The sequence below is a fragment of the Bufo bufo genome, chromosome 8, assembly GCF_905171765.1.
Source record: "Bufo bufo chromosome 8, aBufBuf1.1, whole genome shotgun sequence".
NCBI lineage: Eukaryota > Metazoa > Chordata > Amphibia > Anura > Bufonidae > Bufo > Bufo bufo.
Window position 1 is genome coordinate 146,747,098 of NC_053396.1, and position 18,706 is coordinate 146,765,803.

The window sequence follows — 18,706 nt, forward strand, 5'->3', positions numbered from 1 at the left end:
AGTCCCCTGCCCCCCTTAATCATACCCAGTGTCAACCAAAGCCAGTCCCTTGCCAGCCCCCCAAAGCCAGCCCCCCTTAATCATACCCAGTGTTACCCTTATCCAGTCCCCTGCCCCCGTAATCATACCCAGTGTCACCCTTATCCAGTCCCCTGCCCCCTTAATCATGCCCAGTGTCTGTCACCCTTATCCAGTCCCCTGCCCCACTTAATTAGACCCTGCCCCCATTTAATGAAAGATATTTGGTAAACAAAAAAAAATAAAAAATAAGAACAGGTACTCACTATTTGAAGTCTTCTGCTCCGTCTCTGTCTGCAGAGCACCGGCCGCCGCCCTCACACATTGAGCGGATCCTTCCGCGGCTCTCTGTGAAGGTGCAGCACTTGGACGCTGCGCCTGCGCCCCTAAGCTCCTCCTCTACCCTCCGGAACCTGACCTGGCAGCTGCAGCGGCTCAGTTCGCCAGGCTCACCTCACACAATCTCGGGCCGGCCTGCTGTAAGAGACCGACTGCGAGGTGTTTCGGCCGCTGGGCACCCCTGTTGCCATGGCGCCCTGTGCGGCCGCACAGCTCGCACACCCCAAAGGCCGGCCCTCGACATCTCCAACAGGTATCTGACCCGCTGGAACTATATAAACATGTAATGTCAGGGGTCTTGTACCATCGGGTCAGAATTTTGTATCCGTTCTCCTGTGTTTGCACACATCTCAATAACTCTCAAACCAAGTTAGTGTTCGTAGTAAGGCATATTTAGGGCATTTTTAGCAATGAATGACCCCAGGAACCATACCAGGGGAGGGGAAAACTTGCTCACTGGGAAAACCTGTTATATATCTTCTACTTTCATGATTTCTCCTTCTTCATTGTATAATGATAATACTTTTAGTGTGGGATTGCGTATGGAATAGGGCAAGCTTTCTATCAGAGTTAAGGGTGCATGAGGTAATATATCTTGAATTTGTATCAGATGTGATGGAAGGGGAATGGCATACCGTAGTTGGATGATTGGAGCCATTTCCATGCTGATAGTGTATCTTTTACTATTGAGTTTAGAGGTCTATCTGAGCTCGGAAAGTTGTCCAGTCCAACTAAAAGGCTTGGGAAGAAGCCCAGGCCAGTCTTCTCCATATAAACTTACAATCTCTCCTTTGGTTCATTGAACCAGCATATTGCTCTCGATAGGAGGCTGGCTTTGCCATATAATGGTATCCCCCATAGAGCTTGGGTTTACTAAGAACAGAATAGGCCAGGCCTTCTCTCTTTCCTGCCTATACAAAATAACATTTTTTTTGTCTTACTGTGGTATAATATACTTTAGGGCTTGGTAAGACCTGTTAGAGGTATGTCAGTTTGGGTATTATAAGTAATGTGACAATGTTCTTCCTTCCAAACCAAGATAGCATAGAATTGTGTTGAGAATTGGTCTGTAATTGATTGTAGTAGAGGGGTGTAGTTAAGTTGGAAGAGTGAGGATGGGTCGGGGCCAATCTTGACACCTAGGTAAGTAATATATGTAGTATTCTACTTGAATGCAGAACTGGCCATCAAATCTTTTTTAATTGGTCCTGGGAGGTCTATGCTTAGTATATGTGTTTTTTTTTCATTAAGTGTTCTTGCATGGCAAGACCACTTACTGTTATCTCACATATATATTCTTATTATTATAGCCAAATTTACCACCCTAACTCCTCCCACAGTTTTTACACTACATAGACAGTAATATACCGAAACGTGCGGATTGTTCCCAATTGGTGTGCTATTACTTTGTGGAACGTTTCGCCAAATGGTTCATGAAATATTGGCGTTTTCTGTGCCGAAATTGGTCCCATAGGAATGAATGGCGGAATGTTCAAAACTAGAGTGGTAGCTGACAAAAGCTAGAGTGTGAGGTGAAAAATCAGGACATGATTTCTAAACTTCCGCTACTTCCCCATTTTCAAGCCCACCTGCACAAATCTTATATCAAAAGTTCAGCTATCCCTGCTGCCACAAAAAATCCACTAAGCCATAGTCCTAATAGTTTTCACAATATGACCATATGCTTGCAACTCACGCCGCCCATTGACATTCATTGAAACTCCACTCTAGCCACCTCAAATTTGAAGGGCAATTTCTAAACTGTGACTGTGCCTTCATTTTTAATATTTCAGAGACATACTATGCATCAAAATGTAGGTCTGGGTCTTGTGATTCTCACAATATAAATGTCACAGCCAGACAGCTGAGAAGCGCTCACAAGAGCTTCTCAGATCCTCCTCCTTGAATTTCTTTGTTTTGGTTTAGTTTCTCATCTCGTTAGTCTATCTCAGCTGTCATGCAATTGGACTGATTGCTACCCTTTAAGTTCCTCCCCATAATGCAGTAGTGTGCGGCTGATACAACTTCCTGGAGTGTGTGTACATGCAGTTCCCAGTTCCCAGTTCCCAGTTCCCAGTCCTCAGTCCTCAGTCGTCAGTCGTCTGCAAGATAAGTGCTGTTTATGTATTTATGATTTTGTCTTTTCTGGATCCAGGTGACCCTGACTCCCTCCGTGTCAGTGTAGGGAGCCGGTGGTCGTGTCCCTTCACTATTGTAGGGTCTTCAGCTAATAGATAGCCGAGGAACGTGGATATGCGGCCATCCACCTTTGGGGTGTTCGCATAGGCTGAGCAGTGAGGGAGAGCAGCAGGTCTATTGTAGGGGTCTCCCTTTGTTCCTTAGTTGTGGATCCAGAGAGACATTGTTTATATGATATTGTCTTGTTTCCTGTACACCATCCGTGACATTATCAGCCGCCAAAACCGTCTCAAGCATGGATCCGGTTTCACTTTTGGCTGAACGCTTTCAGGGTCTTTCTTTGGAGGTAGCTGATCTCCGTAAGACTTTTTCTCAGTTTCAAGTGACCGGTTCAGCTTGCGTTCATGGAGTTTGTGCTGAGCCTAAGATCTCGCTCCCGGATACGTTCTCCGGGGGTAGTGAGAATTTTGTGCGTTTTAGAGAGGCTTGCAAACTCAATTTTCGCCTTCTTCCCCATTCTTCTGGTGATGAAGAACGGAGGGTGGGGATCATTATATCGCTGCTCAGGGGTAACGCTCAGTCCTGGGCCTTTTCGCTGCCGGAGGGGGCACGGCCCCTTCATTCAGTGGATGAATTCTTTTTAGCCCTGGGTCAGATATATGATGATCCGGATAGTATTGCTCTGGCTGAGTCTAGACTACGTCTGTTATGCCAGGGTAAACAATCCGCAGAGATATACTGTTCAGAATTTCGGAGATGGGCAGCAGATACGGGTTGGAATGATGCTGCACTCCGAAGTCAATTTTGCTATGGTCTTTCCGAGGGATTGAAAGATGCATTTGCCTTTCATGAAAGACCTACCTCCTTGGATTCTGCTATGTCTCAGGCTGTTCGTATTGACAGGCGTCTTAGAGAGAGTAGAGAACTCTCCTTCCTGTCATACTCAGTCCCGGGACAGTGCAGCGGTCTCATTCTGTGCACAGGGGTCTCAGTCGCTGTCAGCCCCTTCTGAGCAGGAGTCTATGCAGCTGGGGTTGATTGCCTCTGACAATAGAAGATTCAGCCCGCATGGGAGGGTTTGTTTTTGTTGTGAAGGTATAAATCATCTGGCAAATGTTTGTCCCTCTAGGAGATTCAGGCAGTTTTCTGGGAGTAATAAAGAGACAAAAAGGAAAAAATCTTTTAAAAATGTTCCGTCTGTTACTATTGACAGGGTTGAGGCGGAAATTGAAGGTTTTCCGTTTGCTTGTAGTTCCCGTTTTGTCCTGCCTGCTAGGGTGGCGCTAGAGAGCAAGAGCATTTTTTGTGAGATTTTTGTGGATAGTGGAGCAGCTGTCAACCTCATTGATAATCAATTTGCAATAACTCATGGTTTCCAGGTATGCACTTTGGGAAAGGATATTCCTGTTTTTGCTATTGATTCAGCTCCACTTTCTCAGAAATCATTAAAGGGCATAGTTCACAATATCCGTTTAATTGTGAGTGATGCTCATGTTGAGGATGTGTCATGTTTCGTCCTTAGCGGTTTGCCTACTCCTCTAGTGTTGGGGCTACCCTGGCTCACTAAACATAACCCCACCATTGATTGGCAAGCGAGGCAAATAAATGGTTGGAGTAACTTTTGCAGAGAGAATTGCCTCATAACATCTGTTTCTGAGGTTTCTACTAAGACTGTACCACCTTTCCTCTCTGAATTTTTGGATGTCTTCCCTGAGAGTGGAGTTCAGGGTTTACCTCCGCACAGGGAGTATGATCGCCCTATTAATCTCATCCCAGGCGCCCAGCTGCCTAAATCTCGTTTATACAATCTCTCCCAACCTGAGAGGGTCGCTATGCGGGCTTATATCTCTGAGAGTCTGAAAAAAAGGACACATACGACCCTCGAAGTCACCTGTTGCCGCTGGTTTTTTCTTTGTTAAGAAAAAAGATGGTTCTTTAAGACCTTGTCTGGATTTCAGGGAGCTGAACAGTATCACTATTCATGATCCTTATCCGCTTCCTCTGATCCCGGATCTGTTTAACCAGGTTGTTGGGGCTAAAGTCTTTTCCAAATTAGACCTAAGAGGGGCATACAACCTGGTTAGGGTCAGAGAAGGAGACGAATGGAAGACGGCTTTCAATACCCCTGAGGGCCATTTTGAGAATTTGGTTATGCCTTTTGGTTTGATGAATGCCCCAGCCGTTTTTCAACATTTCGTCAACAGCATTTTTTATTATTTAATGGCAAAATTTGTATTAGTGTATTTGGATGACATTTAGATTTTTTCTCCTGATTTCAAGACTCATAAGGAACACTTACGCCAGGTCTTGCTCATCCTGCGGGAGAATAAATTATACGCGAAACTGGAAAAATGTGTGTTTGCGGTTCCAGAAATCCAATTTCTGGGGTTTCTTGTCTCCGCTTCTGGTTTTCGCATGGACCCCGAGAAGGTCCGCGCTGTGCTTGAGTGGGAGCTTCCTGAGAATCAGAAGGCGCTGATGCGTTTTTTGGGCTTTGCCAATTATTACAGGAAATTTATTTTGAATTATTCCTCTGTTGTTAAACCACTCACTGATATGACCAGAAAGGGGGTAGATTTTTCTTCCTGGTCGTAGAGGCGCGTAAGGCCTTTTCTAATATCAAGGAGAGTTTTGCTTCCGCTCCCATCCTAGTACAACCTGATATTTCGTTACCCTTCATAGTTGAGGTTGATGCTTCTGAGGTAGGGGTGGGTGCGGTCTTGTCTCAGGGTTCCTCTCCTGCCAAATGGCAACCGTGTGCCTTTTTCTCAAAGAAACTCTCCTCCGCAGAGAGAAATTATTATGTGGGAGATAGGGAATTGTTGGCCATCAAGTTGGCTTTTGAGGAATGGCGCCATTGGCTAGAGGGAGCCAGACACCCTATTACCGTGTTTACTGACCATAAAAATCTGGCCTACTTGGAGTCAGCCAAGCGTCTGAACCCGAGACAGGCCAGATGGTCTTTGTTCTTTTCAAGGTTTAATTTTGTTGTTACGTTCCGCCCTGGGGTTAAGAATGTGAAGGCAGATGCCCTGTCACGTTGTTTTCCGGGAGGTGGGAATTTTGAAGACCCGGGTCCCATTTTGGCTGAAGGTGTGGTGGTCTCTGCTCTTTTTCCTGAATTGGAGGCAGAGGTGCAGGCAGCCCAGTCAGAAGCTCCTGATCTTTGTCCTCCTGGGAGGTTGTTTGTGCCTCTCGCTTTGAGACACAAGATTTTTAAAGAACACCACGACACGGTCCTTGCTGGGCACCCGGGGGCAAGAGCCACACTGGATCTCATCGCTCGGAGATTCTGGTGGCCTGCGCTTCGTAAGTCGGTTGAGGGTTTTGTGGCAGTTTGCGAGACTTGCGCTCGTGCCAAGGTCCCTCATTCACGGCCATCAGGTCCTCTCCTTCCTTTGCCCATTCCTTCCCGTCCTTGGACACATCTGTCCATGGACTTCATAACGGACTCGTTCCTCGGGGAAGTCTGTGATTCTGGTGGTGGTGGACCGTTTTAGCAAAAGGGTGCATTTTATCCCTTTTCCTGGTTTGCCCAATGCTAAGACGCTGGCGCAGGCATTTATTGACCACATTGTCAAATTGCATGGGATTCCTTCAGACATAGTCTCTGATAGGGGCACGCAGTTTGTTTCCAGATTCTGGAAGGCTTTCTGTTCTCGCTTGGGGGTTCGGTTGTCATTCTCTTCTGCTTTCCATCCGCAGTCGAATGGCCAGACAGAGCGCGTCAATCAGAATTTGGAGAGATATCTGCGCTGTTTTGTGGCGGAGAATCAGGAGGATTGGTGTTCTTTTTTGTCCCTTGCTGAGTTTGCTTTAAATAACCGTCGTCAGGAGTCCTCTGATAAGTCACCATTTTTTGGTGCATATGGGTTCCATCCGCAGTTTGGGACTTTCTCGGGAGAGGGCTCTTCTGGTTTGCCTGATGAGGACAGATTCTCCTCGTCTTTGTCATCTATTTGGCAAAAGATTCAGGATAATCTAAAGAGCATGAGTGAGAGATATAAGCGTGTGGCGGATAAGAGACGTGTGCCTGGTCCGGACCTGAATGTTGGTGATCTGGTGTGGTTGTCTACCAAGAATATCAAATTGAAGGTTCCCTCCTGGAAGTTGGGTCCTAGGTTTATTGGGCCTTACAAGATCCTGTCTGTCATTAATCCTGTTGCCTACCGTCTTGATCTTCCTCAGACTTGGAAGATCCATAATGTTTTTCATAAGTCCTTATTGAAACCTTATGTTCAACCTATTGTACCCTCGCCTTTGCCTCCTCCTCCGATTATGGTTGATGGAAATCTTTAATTTCAGGTCTCTAGGATTGTGGATTCTCGTCTTGTCCGCGGTTCCCTCCAGTACCTCGTTCATTGGGAGGGTTATGGTCCTGAGGAGAGGATGTGGGTCCCAGTGACGAACATTAAGGCCTCTCGTCTCATCAGGGCTTTCCATAGGTCCCATCCTGAGAAGGTGGGCTCTGAGTGTCCGGAGTCCACTCCTAGAGGGAGGGGTACTGTCACAGCCAGACAGCTGAGAAGCGCTCACAGGAGCTTCTCAGATCCTCCTCCTTGAATTTCTTTGTTTTGGTTTAGTTTCTCATCTCGTTAGTCTATCTCAGCTGTCATGCAGTTGGACTGATTGCTACCCTTTAAGTTCCTCCCCATAATGCAGTAGTGTGCGGCTGATACAACTTCCTGGAGTGTGTGTACATGCTGTTCCCAGTTCCCAGTCCTCAGTCGTCAGTCGTCTGCAAGATAAGTGCTGTTTATGTATTTATGATTTTGTCTTTTCTGGATCCAGGTGACCCTGACTCCCTCCGTGTCAGTGTAGGGAGCCGGTGGTCGTGTCCCTTCACTATTGTAGGGTCTTCAGCTAATAGATAGCCGAGGAACGTGGATATGCGGCCATCCACCTTTGGGGTGTTCGCATAGGCTGAGCAGTGAGGGAGAGCAGCAGGTCTATTGCAGGGGTCTCCCTTTGTTCCTTAGTTGTGGATCCAGAGAGACATTGTTTATATGGTATTGTCTTGTTTCCTGTACACCATCCGTGACAATAAAGCTCTTCACTGTAGGATTTAAAATTTATAAACTAAACCGTTTGAAGATAGCAACCGCCAGTGAAGTGAGCAAGTTGGAGCAGTTTGTTTTTTACTGCTCTTCTCTGCCCTTGCTGTAGAGTGAGTTGCAATAGGAACCTAGGTGAGCAGCCAGCAGAGTGACAAAAGCTAGAGTGTGAGCTGAAAAATCAGGACATGATTTCTAAACTGCCACCACTGCCTCATTTTCAACCCCACCTACACAAATCGGCTGCTAATGTTTTTATAAATGTATGTTTTAGGGCTCATACACACGACAGTATTTTGCGTTCAGTATACTGGCCGTTTTTGTAGTTCAGTATGCGGTACACATACTGAACCATTAATTTCAATGGTTCAGCAAAAAAAACTGAAGTGTCTCCTTGTGCATTCCGTTTCAGTATTTCCGTATTTCCGTACCTTGAAAAGATAGAACATGTCCTATTCTTGTCCGCAAATCACGGTGCTTGGCTCCATTCATGTCAATGGGTCCGCAAAAAAAACGGAACACATACGGAAATGCGTCCGTATGTCTTCCGTATCTGTTCCGTTTTTGCTGAACCATCTATTGAAAATGTTATGCCCAGCCCAATTTTTTCTATGTAATTACTGTATAATGTATATGGCATACGGAAAAACGGAACGGAAAAACAGAAAGGAAACGGAAACACAACGGAAACAAAAAACGGAACAACGGATCCGTAAAAACTGGACCGCAAAACACTGAAAAAGCCATACGGTCGTGTGCATGAGCCCTTACTGTAACTGTGAAGCACTTTCGGCAACAACATTCCAATTAAATGTGCTATATAAATAAATAAAAGTTGAAATGCATTTCTCACTCTATCAAGCTTGCCATATGCACTTTTTAAATTTGATCAATCAATTGGTTAGTGTAATGTTTACTATCTTTACTCACTCCAAACACTCCACACAGTTACTCTGCCCACTCCATAAAGTTACTCTGCCCAGTCCAACCTTTCCACTGTTACTCCAGCCACTCCACACAGTTACTCTGCCCACTCCATAAAGTTACTCTGCCCAGTCCAACCTTTCCACAGTAACTCCAGCCACTCCAACCACACAGCAGTTACTCAAGCCACTCCACCCAGTTACTCTGCCCACTCCAGTTGTAGACTACTGGTGGAGGCAAGAACACTTCGCACAATTTCCCCAGAAATTGTAGCTTTTCTTAGTTTTCTAGTATTAATTTTAAAGTTGGAAAACAGACTGAACTTCTCTAGATTAGTGTATATGTATGGGAGGCCCTTAACTGAGTTAGTGGTCACAATAAGCAGATCGTCAGCGAAGGCAGCGACCTAATGTTCCTGCTGTCCCAGCTAAAGTTTCCTGATTTCTCTCTCTCCCCTGATTTCTTGCAATAGAGTTTCCATAACTAACACAAATAATAGGGGGGATAGAGGGCAGCCCTGTCTGGTACCGTTTTGTATTGTAAAAGAGGGTGATAGTGAATCATTTATGAGGAATCATTTATTTACCTCGTGTGTATAGAGTGAAAAAGTGGCTTTGATAAATGGGTCAGTAAGACCAAAAGCTTTTAATACTTCTCACATGTAGTCCCAATTGATTCTGTCAAAACCTTTTCGGTATCTGTACTGAGAAGTACAAGAGGGTGTTTCAGCTTTTTGGAATGGAGGATGGCATTTTGGACTCTAGCAGTATTATCTTTGCCCTCTCTGTCTTGGACAAAGCTTACCTGGTTGCTCTGAATTAGGTATGGGAGGAGTTTAGATAAGCGAGTGGCCAGCATTTTAGCTAATAATTTCAAATCTAGGTTTAATAGGGATATTGGGCGGTAATTTGCACACAGGGATCCATCCTTCCCTTCCTAAGGAATCAGAGTAATATGAGCTCTAGTCATGTCTCTGGTCAAAGGGACACCAGATAGGGAGCTATTACATAATGAAAGAAGGTATGGACCCAATGTTTTGTGAAAAGTGTGATAATATAAGGCAGGAATTCCATCCAGGCCAGGGCATTTCCCTTTAGGTACTGTAGCTGTTTGATTGCCGTTAGGAGGGATTTCCTCTGTTTGATACGTTGCATCATAAATTTGGAGGCGTTATCCCCATGAGCGTAGTATTTGAATTGTGAGTGGAGATAGAGCTTAGCTGAGGCTCTACTCAAAAGATTTTTTAGAGAGGCCCTTAATTCAGTAAGTTCATCTAAATGTATATCTAGTAGGGATTTCTTGCATAGGTTTTCTAGTTGTTGGATCTGGGATAGAAGGATAACTGTCACATTTAGACCCTAAGTTCAATTTTCATATATGTAGTTACTAATAACATGATATTCCAGAATCAGTTACTATTAGACTGACTTACCCCATATTTAATAAGATTCAGCCCTTAGCAACCAGTCTGCATAATACTGCAATTTCACTATTCAGTTAAGATGGCCACGACTGCCCTCACCCTGAGGCTAATCCCGCCTGCCCTTACTAGCCAGTAACAATAGCCCCCCAAAAGTGTCAGTAACCAGAGCCCTCCCCCCTAAAGAGTTAATCTCCTGCAGCACAAAGGGGTCCTCTTACCACATGTTGCTTTCATTTATACACTGAGCAGATGGTAGATCTCCCTTCCCTGTTGTGCGCTGGTTCAACTCTGCTTTCTCCAGCTCTGCTGAGTGAAGGAGCGTCTGCCAAGCGCAGGGACAGGGAGAAGTGCACACAGCCCAGGCACTGTTATCAGCTGCTGGGGAGGACCTGGCTTTAATCATTTACTTACAGTCCCTGGCTGTCAGTAATGTGACCTTGCACGCAGCCTGCTTCTGCGTGCTCCGTCCTTCAACAGATAGACAGACCATGCCTAGCAACCCTATTTTAAGCACAGGTAAAAGTAGGCAGTACAGGGAAGAAAAATTTGGAATTAAGGGGTAATTGAATGCACAGTGAAAAGTTGAAATAGGGCCACCAAGGAGATATTAATCACCACAATCCAATACTCCAAAAAAAATATGACAATTATCCTTTAAGCTGGGACCCCATACATATAAACTGACCTCTCATATAAGCTTTGTGAGCATCCTACACTATGTGTAAAGAGAGAATTCAGGGATAAAAACTCCTCTAGCAGTTTTGGGAACGAGTTAGGAACTTCCCTGGGGCAATAAGTTGTTCATTTAGCTTCCAGCTAAAAGCACACGACTCTAAGGTTGGGGCTAAAATGGTGAGGAACACAGGAAAGTGGTCGGATAGGTGCATAGTACCTATGTAGGCTCTGGAACATAATTGCAAGTGTTCTTCGGATATAAGTAAATAATCGAGTGCTTTAGTAGATATCACTGATTTCCTGGATGTTGAGTCCAGGAAAGGTTCTAATGTGACATTAAAGTCTCCCCCAACCACCACCACACCCTCTCTGTACTTCTCCAAAAGGGAGAGAACATCGTCCAACCAGGTGACCTGATTGACATTGGGGGCATATATATTTACTAAGGTATACATCTGGTTAGCAATGGTACCTTTTAAGAGTATATATCTACCATTCACGTCTTGGAGGCAGATGAGTTTGTTCCACAGTGATACCAGTGTGAGAATATAGAATGAGAGAGGATTGGATACTTGCCGAATTTGAAGTGTGTTTCTTGATTCATTAAGACTGAACATTTTTCCTTTTTTGCATAAGAAAATCTGGCTATGCTTGGATGGGGAGTGAAACCCTTTGACATTAAATGATGTTACACAAATGTCAGCCATTTTTTTTAAGAATAGAGGAGAGTGCAATGTGCTTGTCTAATGATAGGATGGAGTAGGTGAATCATTTAAATGAGTACTTAGCCTCCCAAAGTGGAGCAGCAGCATTCCTCAGCTGTTCCTTTACTTTTTGGGCATAGAATAGGAACGTCCTGCAGCACCTGTCATAAAACGAAGAACAAAAAAAAACGCAAAAAAGAAAACAAATCAAATAAACAATTTGCTTAATAGAGCATTTCTTCTCATAGAGCATGAGGGGGAGAAGGTATATAGCATAATGTAGCACCCTCATTTAGGCATTAAACTTTGGAACTCAGCCTGGCTTGGGGCCTGAATCTTAGGTTTATGAGATTAAAAGGTATGAATGATATCATGGTTAGTATAGGGTAGTATAGCGGCAACTCTAATATAAGTGGGCTAGATGTTATAGGGAGAGAAATGGGGTTAGAATAATAATGCTAAACTCAGACTTAAAGGCTATATGTTAAATAGTAAGTAACTTAGTGAAGTAGTCCTTTATGCTAGGTGAAAATGGTTGTTGCCAAGGTAGGGTTGGTTTGTTGATTCTTTGACTGAATGGCAGAGTTCTTCCTTAATCTTCGGCAAGTGGTAGTCTCTCTGGGGTTGAGGAGAGGTTTCCTCTTCTGGATCTTTGAGGTTTTGGGATGCGTGGAGTCTCCCAAGGGGTAACCGTAGGCAAGTCAGGCAGAGCTGAAAGATCTTGAACAGTTTCCCAGTTTTCAATGGGCATTGGGGGTAGCTGTAGTTGTTCATATACTTTATCCAAGTCACAGTACGAGGAAATTGATATGCGACGTCTATCATAAAGAAAAGATAGCCCAAATGGGAATAGCCATCTGTATAAGACTTTGTTAGAGCGAAGCCACTCGATGAGCGGTTTCAATGCTCTATGCTTTTTCAATGTAAACTGGGCTAAGTCCAAAAAATGGTTATGGTGTTATCTTCCACATCAGTTTTGGAGTATTTCTTGCACTGGTGATTATTGCTTCTTTAACTGGGAAGTGTGGAAATTTACAAATTACATCCTGAGGAGGCTCCGTGGGTTGCAGTTTTGGGCTCAATGCCCTGTGTGCACGTTCTATTATAACCTTGTGTGGGGAGTCTGGCCCCAGTAATTTTAGACATATATGTATGACAGTTTCAGGAATATTGTCGGGGGTCTACCCCTGCTTTCCTGATCTTCTAGCGCAGTGTAAAGAGAGTTTATATGTTTTTGGTACGTAGCCAGGTTAGAGGAAACTGCACTTTGATGTGCTATAACTGGTATCTGTGCTTCCTCTAAGGCTCCTACCCTCCTTTCTATGTGACGCACATCTTCTTTAAAGGAGGTAAGATCTGAACTGAGAGACCCCAGGGCTTCTGCTAGCGTTTCTTTTAGGAAAGTCCTTGAGATAGGAAGGGTGTCAGCCCCTGGGGAATCCTCTCTTACCTACTCTGTGCCAATCGCTGCATTCTGTTTGTGCCCTGGAGCGCGCAGCTTACGGGGCACCATCTTGGATTATCTTGCCATGTATGTTTGTGCTGCTTTCTTTATGAATTTTTCCATATCCCCGGGATGGCTCAATGCTTTTGTGTGCCCTGGTGGGTCATCGGGCTTAGAACCACAGATCTTGACCATGCTTGGTGCAAAGAGCTGGTTTGTACAGGCTGTGAGGGAATTGCTAACTGCAGAGCTGTGCTTCACGCGTCCATCTTGCTCAGGCGCAGGCTACGCCCCTCCCCTGTGTAACTTTGATGTTAGCCAGTGGCAGCTCATGCGTGACACCTGCCGTTTGCTCCGGCCTTTTGAGGACGTTACGATATTTGTCAGTCGCTAGGACTACGGGATGAACAACGTCATTCCACTGCTTCATGTCCTGGAACAGATGGTGGTAACAATGGCTGGTCAGGAGACTAGAGACGTGGCGCCTAGATCTCATGGCCACATTAGCCCTGTGGGGGCTGAACTGGAAGAGGAGGAGGGGGAAGAGGACATTGTAGCACAGGCAATGTGTAGCAAAATGGGTGGTTTTTTTACTCAGGTGACAGGAGAGTAGAAGTAGGAGCAGACAAAGGAGCTACAGGTCAATGAGGAAGACGAGACAGAGGACGCAGACACACCATGGCAGTATGCATTGGAGATGGAGGCAGGGAGTCCCTCCGAGTCACTTGAACAAATGGCCTGATGCATGCTCATCTGCTTGCGTAGTGACAGCTGAATTGTCACCATTCACCATAAGGATGACTTCTGGCTCTCCACCTTGTTGGACCCTCGCTACTGGTCCAGAATAGGGGCTTTTTTTACACCCACTGAGAGGGAGGACAAACTGAACTACTACAGAGACATCCTATGTAGTCAATTGGCCTCCGTCTATCTGCACCATCATCCATCCTCTCGCAGCACCCTGCCAACCTACATTGAAGATCCGCTGGACTACTGGGCAGCCAAACTGGATTTGTGGCCGTAACTAGCAGAGTTTGCCCTGGAAAAGCTGTCCTGCTCGACCAGTAGTGTGGCATCAGAGCGGGTGTTTAGTGCGGCGGGGGCCATAGTTACCCCAAGGAGAACTCGCCTGTCCACCCAAAATGTGGAGAGACATACCTTTATCAAGATGAATCAGGCATTGATCAGCCAGGATTTCCAATCACCTATTCCTGATGCATCAGAATAGATCATCCATTGTGCTACACCAACACTTTTATAAAAGAGATCGGTTTCTTCTGGCTACCTGCCTCAGCTACTACTCTAATGCTGCCACCCACCTGATGCCTCACATCTGATGCCAAGTGCTCCTTCTTTCACCCACCTTCTTCAGCGGGTACTGGTATTGCCTCCCACCGCCCCACTCTGTCACTGGGTCACTTTGTGGTTTCCTGATGCAGCTGCTGCTGCCATCTCCACACTATGTCACCTTGCCACTTTGTGGAATCCTGATGTGGCTGCTACTGCCATCTCCACACTATGTCACCTTGACACTCTGTGGTATCCTGATGCTGCTACTGCTACTGCCATATCCACACTATGTCACATTGCCACGTTGTGGTATCCTTCTACAGCTGCTACTGCGGCTGACATCTCCACACTATGTCACCTTGCCACTCTGTGGTATCCTGCTGCTACTACTGCCATCTCCACATTATGTCACCTTGCCACTCTGTGTTATCCTGCTGCCATATCCATACTATGTCACCTTGCCACTCTGTGGTAACTGATGCTGCTGCTGCCATCTCCACATTATGTCACCTTGCCATTCTGTGGCCTCCTTCTGATGCTGCTGGTGCCACCTCCACACTCTGTCATTGGGCCACTCTGTGGTCTCCTCATGTTGCCGCCACCTCCAGACTCTCTCATTGGGCCACTTTGTGGCCTCCTCATACTGCTGCCAACATCAGACTCTGTCATTGTGCCACTTGGTGGCCTCCTCATGCTGCTGCCACCTCCACAATTTCTCATTTTCGTGCTACTCTGGCCTCCTCATGCTGCTGACACCTTCACACTTTGTCGTCGTGCCACTCTGTGGCCTCCTCATACTGCTGCCACCTCCACAATCTCTCGTCATCGTGCCACTCTGTGGCCTCCTCATGCTGCTGCCACCTCCACAATCCCTCGTTGTCATGCCACTCTGTGGCCTCCTCATGCTGCTGCCACCTCCACAATCTCTCGTCGTTGTGCTACTCTGTGGTCTCCTGATGCTGCCGCCACCTCCAGACTCTGTCATTGGGCTACTCTGTGGTCTCCCCATGCTGCTTCCGCCTCACCACTATGTCATATGTCCACTCTGTGGACTTCTCATGCTGTTCCCACCCTCCCCACTTCATGACTGGGCCACTATTTTGCCTTTTGGCCTGGCTGACATCATGATTTATTTGACCTATCTTCTGATCTGTCAGAAGGAAGGAAAAATGAGACGCCCAACGGATCCTGTCTGTGTAGCAGCTGTAAGGCCTGTATGATCCCATTAGTATTGGCTTATGATTTGGTAGCCAAAAGCAGGAGTGGGTATAAAACACAGAAGACGTGTCCTCTCTGTTTTAGATCCAGTCCTGTTTTTTTGGCATTAGCAATACTGATGGATTATTGAGCAAATGCTGACTGAGTGAAGGCATATGCTTCACAGACAGGATCCATTTTTTGTGGGTTATTGTTTTGACGGATCAGAGGAAGGGCAAATTAATCAGTGACGTCAACACAAACTTACCGCTGACACCCTCTCCACTCTGTCCGGGGGGCTCTACTTATATATGCGTTTAATAGAACAGGTTCTGTAGACATCTATGTGGAATCAGCTGGCAATGGTGTAAAAGGAGTGTGCTTCTTCTTGGCGCTAACATCAACCTGTAAGACTGAGTTCATACTTTAGTTATTTGGTCAGTTTTGGCCCTGTGACTGCCCAAATAAGTGAAGTGTGCAGTGATTCTAAGAGTGACCCCTGTCATCTGCATGTCATACGGACTCACAGTATTAATTCACTACCAAAGCATACTCCCTATGCTTGTTACTGCAAGGCACAGTGTTCTACACCACTATAAAGGCTCTTAGCAGCCAGCAAATAGCTATTTTTTTAAATGTAATTTGCCACAAATATATTCGGATCTAACCAAATTTTTGAACCGGCGAAATCTAATTTTTTTTAAATTGGCTCATCTCTAATAAAGGTATGATATAATGCTAAGGTACAGAATGTTCTTAGCTGATATAAGAGAACTAAAATATGTCACTGACTATATAAGTCACTGTTTAACGAATATGAAAAAATAATAAACCTAAACACAAGACTAATAATATTTTTTTTTTCCTAAGATAGGGATTTCCAAAATGGACATTGTCTGAATTGTTATTATCCAGAGATTCCTAAGATTCTCTTTACTTTGACTTCACCACCTCCTGTATTGAGCCATTGAGTAGTAAACAGTTCTTCTTTCTGCAAAAAATTCTGCAGACTGGTACTATCTAGCAGAATTAGTATTATTATTTTTTTAAATATATGATTTGTCAGCTCTTATGACACCAATCAATGCAGTAGAAAGCAGGTGTGAGGCCCTTGGGCTGGAGACTGACACTGCAGGCACTGTTGGAGCATGGTCAAAACAGAATTGTGCTGCAAATTCCTGTTAACAGTCAGTGCAGGTGTTGATAATGTCAGGAAGCAGACACATTCATGCATTATCCTGCTAAAACCAGGAGCAATGGGATTATACTAGTCGGGAAAAACTGAAGGCATTATTTATTTAGGGTGAAAGTTATTAAAGAAATACAAGTTTGGCAAAAATAAGATAAATGTTATATTTTTTATAAAAAATTTGCAACCATTTGCAGCAATTTAAAAAACCAAATAGAAAGAAATAAGTAAAGTGAATGTGAAATAAAACTAGTAAAAATTCTAGCTTGACTGCACTGGCTTTAGAACCAAGTACATTGTCCCAGGAACCTAAAAACAGTGGCATGATTCTTACTAGAAATGAGCGAATCAAATCCCACAAAGTGGAATTTGATAAAAATTTCAGGATAAATTTGATTCGCTTCAAAAGCAGAATTTCCTAGTGCTTTGTGTTAGCGAATCAATTTAACCTGAAATAGTGTAAAAAACAGAAAAATTCATATTTACCTCCTTCATTTGCTCACAACGGGCCACCAGCCGCCATCTTGATTGAATATCTCGGCCAAAATTCCGTGCATTGTGACATATGACATCACCACGCCGGCCGCGTGATGACGTATTCTCACGCTGCATGAAATTTTGCTCCAGATCTTCAAGCAAGATGGTGGTGGCAGGCCCGTTGCAAGAAAATGGAGGTGGTAAGTTTGGTTAAAAAAAAAAATTATGTTAATTTTACACTGTTTTTACACTCAGATGCCGCAATCATTTATGAACACGGTATCTGAGGGGTACAATGACGGGGGTGGCACTATCACAGCTCCCTATCATTGCACCTGCTACTTACAAAAAAAATGTGCTTTGTGACGAAGTATTTGTAAAATTTTGCGAATCAAACTTTTCAAAAATTCACTGATCTCTAGTTCTTACCCTTGTATCAAGTTTCAGTAATTATTGACTTATTGAATTCCTCAGTGTCATAGGTACCGTACCTAATACTATCTGTAGCAGCCAACAATGAGTAAGCCACATTCATTGGATCTACATGCAGCTTTGGACTGGATATCCTTAGGCACACTGTCCTTCATCTATATAGAAAATCTGCATGTCCACCAAATAAGAAACTTTTTAGTATCTTTGCATTTGCAGGACATTAATAAAATGAAACAGATTATTTTTGAATCAACTTATAAAGATAGAGTAGGGTTGAGCGCAAATATTTGAAAATCTAATTTTTATCTCGAATATCGCAACTTTGAGAATTCGCGAATATTTAGAATATAGTGCTATATATTCGTTTTCTCGAATATTCGTAATTTTTTCCATCTGAACACATGATTCCTCCCTGCTTCTTGCTTGAGGGCCAATGAGTCATTAGCCCGCAAGCAACTTAAGCAGGGAGGAATCATGACTACAGATGGAAAAAAATTATGAATATTCTAAAAATCTAATATATAGCACTGTATTCAATATAGTGCTATATTTTTTTTTAATAATATTCGTCATTTTTTTCCATTTGAAGTCATGATTCCTTCCTTCTTAAATTGCTTTTCATTGGCCCACAAGCAAGAATCAGGGAGGAATCATGTGTTCACACGGAAAAAATGACGAATATTCTAAAAACTAAATTATAGCACTATATTCTATAGTGCTATATATTCGGTTTTGACCCACACCTGTATTGATTGTGTAATATTCGCATATTACGCGATCATTACCTTGCTGATTTTCGAGTAAAAAAAAAAGAATGTAGAATATAATCAATATTCGAATTCGCAATTATTCTACAAAATATTTGCGAAATATCGCGAATTCGAATATTGCCCCTGCCGCTCATCACAAGTGGTAATTGACAGGCACCATAATCAGCCCGAATGAGATTGTCTTCTGCTTGACCTTTGTACCCCCTTCCCCTCCCTCATTATGTTGAAGTTTGGGCTCAGCAGAGGATCTTTTCTAAAACTATTTGCATTTAGACAACACGGTATCCCTGATATGCCACTATGTCCCTTTACTATTTTTTCCTTGTCTTGCCAACTGTCTCTACCAAGTCAGAAGCATTTTTGCTCATGTACATACACTCAATAATGAATCTAATACTCCTAACTTTAGAAAACACGTGGGACTTAATATAAGTTTATGCACCAGAGCCCCTGAGACATCAGTATAAGAATTTTACAATCTTTTGATAGGAAGCTTTTTCCCATCAAAAATTATTATGTAGAATTGTAAAGTAGCTGGAGCAACAGTCAGTGTTTTGCTTGCGAATGTTTATTGGAACAGTATATCACTGTTAAAATACTCTTAATGCCTGTCACGGCCATGGCTATGACC